Genomic DNA, 3,889 nt, shown 5'->3' with positions numbered 1-3,889 from the left:
TTCAGTATCAGGTGATTTCTCCCAACCCACTCTACAAAATCATTCATACATACACCCAACCACTGCAGAGCCGTCAGAGAACTTCTACAGGTGGCATGACCCAGAGTCATACTGAAGGTCTGTGGTGTACAAGGTGAAAAGGAAAGGAGACAGAAACGGCCACTGTGGAGCTCCTGTGCTTCTAACCACCATGTCAGACAGGACACTGCCCAATCACCTGCAGCTTCTCCCTCAGTAGCAGTGGCTGGATGGTGCTGAATGCACTGGAGAGATCAAAGAATGTGATTCTCACAGCACGGCAGGATCCATCCAGGTGTGAGTGAGTGAGCTGAAGCAGGTAGATGATGGCGTCATCCACTCCCAGGTGAGGCTGGTAGGCAAACTGCAGAGGGTCGAGGGACGATTTCACTGGGCCAAGACCAGCCTCTCCAGCACCGTCGTTGAGGCCAGATGGATGATGAAACTACTCTGAGTATTCCAAATAAAAACAATTAAAAGTAATGCCAGACTGCTTCTGCAAAGAGTGGAAAACTAATCACCCTAATGACTGTTGACGTCTATCTGACCAAAATGTAGCATTTATAATCACAGGAGCTGATTAACAGTGTGTGGATTGTTCTCTGTCTTTTTATTCCAAAAGTTGTCACACAGGCGTGTCATATTATTCTGAGTGACAGTGATGGAGTTAGTGTAAAATCTGCCACACTGTCAGCTATCACTCCGGGCACAAAATAAACTTTGTACAATTAAAATCAATCTCAGTGGAGCACTGTTGTAAGAGGAGGCCGGCGTTTAAAGACAGCTCCTGGGTTTCCCAAGCCACAACCAAAACCCGGCACTGTGCGTGACCCGCAGAAACGTGAGAGGAAGAATATGGCAGTAGTTGGCACTGGGAATGTAAGTAATATCCAAGTGGTTAAAACCAAGTTGGTTTGTGTGTTTGCAACAAGATTCTGCCCTAACCTTGACTCTGACACTCTACGTGATTATTTGATTGAGAAATTGGGCCCGTCGGCCTCGTCTTACACCTGCCGAAGGAGAATCTGGAGCTGAGGGAGCAGTTATGCAGCAACATCGGGAGACCCGCAGCCCGGAGCCCCATACATGACAATGGTCAGTGAACGCAACACAAACAATAACACAGCTGACTTGAAAATCCGGGTTGTATCGTACAACGCGCGGGGCCTTCGTGTTAGTCATAGCGCTGAGGATAAATCACGCCGACTCATCATTGACAGGCTCCTAGAGAAGTGTGATGTACTGTGTGTGCAAGAGACATTTTTAGCAGTGCAGGACTTGGAAGGCCTAAATTCATTACATTGTGATTTCTATGGAGCTGGGGTATCCACCACTGACCTCTGCTTAAAATTAAATCATGGAAGGATACCTGGGGGAGTGGCTATCCTCTGGAAAAAGAAATATGATTCTGTGATCAAAGTAGTCAGAGTGGATGTAGATTGGGCTATTGGAATAGAAATAAATTGCAAGGACACTAAGTTTATTATTTTGAATATCTACACGCCTCATGAGTGTTATCAAAATGAGGGTGAATTCCTCAATAGATTAGCCTTTGTTAACTCCTTCATCCAAGATAATTCCTCCAGCAGCATCTTTGTTTTGGGAGACATGAATGCAGATATTTCTGATGAGAACTCTTTGTTTGCAAGACATTTAATACAATTCTGTACTGATGGAGGCTTAACCCTCTCTAGCAAAGTGCTTTTGCCTGAAAACAGCTTTAGTTACATCAGTGACGCTTGGCATACCACCTCATGGTTGGACCATTGTGTTTGTACATCAGATGCACATGCTTCCTTGGAAGCCATGGAAATCTATTATGATTATGCCATAGCCGATCATATACCCTTTTCTATATCTTTGAATGTGGAAAATTTACCAATGGTGTCTACTGTGGGAAATAACCCAATTTCAGGAAAACTGGAGTGGTGTAAATTAACTAAGAATGCCATGAATAAATATTCCATCATGACAGACAACTTACTGGGAAATATTGAGCTACCCAAAGATGCAATAAGATGCTGTAATGTGAACTGTGAGAACCCACAACACGGGAAAGATCTTTGTGACTTTTATGATTCTATTGTGGAGTCACTTCTTACCTCCAGTAAACCACTGTATAAAATTCAGTCTAAGGTATATAATGTCAAACCAGGCTGGAATGATTATGTGGCAGAGCTTCATGGGACAGCCAGAAAAACATTCAAAGCTTGGGTAGAATCAGGTAGAGGCAAACAGGGGCCTCTATTTGAAGAGAAGAAACGTTCTCATGCAAATTTCAAATATGCTCTTCGATTTATTAAAAAATATGAGAAGTCTATGAGATCTGACTCACTGGCTAAGAAGTTGCAAAACAACAATGTTAATGATTTCTGGAAGGAAGTCAGATGTATGAATAATTGTACTATGACTCTGCCATCGAATATTGAAGGGATTAGTGATCCTGATAAAATATCCCAGATGTGGCGACAACATTACTTTGAATTATTTAACTGTGTTGGTAGTAATCAATTTGAAGTGGGTACTGCTGATACAGATGTGAACATAGTTATCAATTCAGAAGAGGTTCACTCTGCTATTTTAGCATTAGATGACAATAAATCATGTGGAGCTGATAAGATAACTGCTGAACATTTAAAATATGCAAGCAAAAAACTTTGTATCTTACTTGCTATCTGCCTGACAGGTTTACTAAGCCATGGAATCCTGCCTGACTCTATCATGTCTGTCTTGTTAGTGCCTGTAATCAAAAACAAAGCAGGCAAAATAAACAGTATAGAGAACTACAGGCCTATTGCATTAGCCAGTATCTTATCTAAAGTTGTGGAGAAAATCCTTCTCAATAGGCTGGAAGATTACATAATCATAAGTGACAACCAGTTTGGTTTTAAACGGAAACATGGCACTGACATGTGCATTTTTGCATTAAAGAAATTTTAGACAAATACAACAGACAGAACTCAACTATTTTTATGTGTTTTATCGATGCCTCCAAGGCCTTCGACCGCATCAATCATGAAAAATTGTTTAATAAATTGCGTGTTAGAGGGGTCCCCACGTGGATTTTAAGAATTCTTGTCTACTGGTATGCTCATCAGACCTTCCAGATAAAATGGGGAAACTCTGTGTCAGAACCTTTCCGAGTCAGTAATGGGGTGAGACAGGGTGGAATTTTTACCCCTTTTCTTTTTAATGTATATATGGATGACTTGTCACAGCAGCTGAATGTATGTAATACAGGGTGCATGGTTGGCTCTATGTTAATAAATCACCTTATGTATGCTGATGATTTAGTAATTTTTTGTCCATACAGTGCTGGCTTACAACAGCTATTGAAAGTCTGTACACAATATGGTTTTGACTTCGACATCAAATATAATGCAACTAAGAGTAACATTATGATAGTCAGAAGTAAAGGTGATAGGAAATTAGTTTTCCCTGATTTCTTTTTATCTGGTTCTGTTCTTGAAGAATGTAATGAGGTGAAATATCTTGGCCATCATATTGTAAACGATCTGACAGATGATAAAGATATTAACAGGCAGTGTCACAAGCTTTACTTGCAGGCCAATCAGCTTGCACGGAAGTTAAGCATGTGCACTACTCATGTTAAGGTAGCATTATTTAGAGCATACTGGTACTCCTCTGTGCACTGCCCATTTGTGGCGTTTATAGCAAAAAAAACATGCAGAGACTAAATGTGGCCTATAATGATGCCATGAGGATGCTTTTAAAGCTTCCCCGTTGGTGCAGTGCCAGCGAGATGTTTGTGAATGTTGGGGTGCCGAACTGCTCTGCTGTAATACGCAATCTCATGTACAAATTTATGTGCAGGCTGTCGGCCTCAGGAAATGACATCATATTGTACCTG

This window comes from Epinephelus moara, chromosome 18 (genome assembly GCF_006386435.1).
Source record: "Epinephelus moara isolate mb chromosome 18, YSFRI_EMoa_1.0, whole genome shotgun sequence".
NCBI lineage: Eukaryota > Metazoa > Chordata > Actinopteri > Perciformes > Serranidae > Epinephelus > Epinephelus moara.
Note: the sequence above shows the minus strand (reverse complement) of the source record.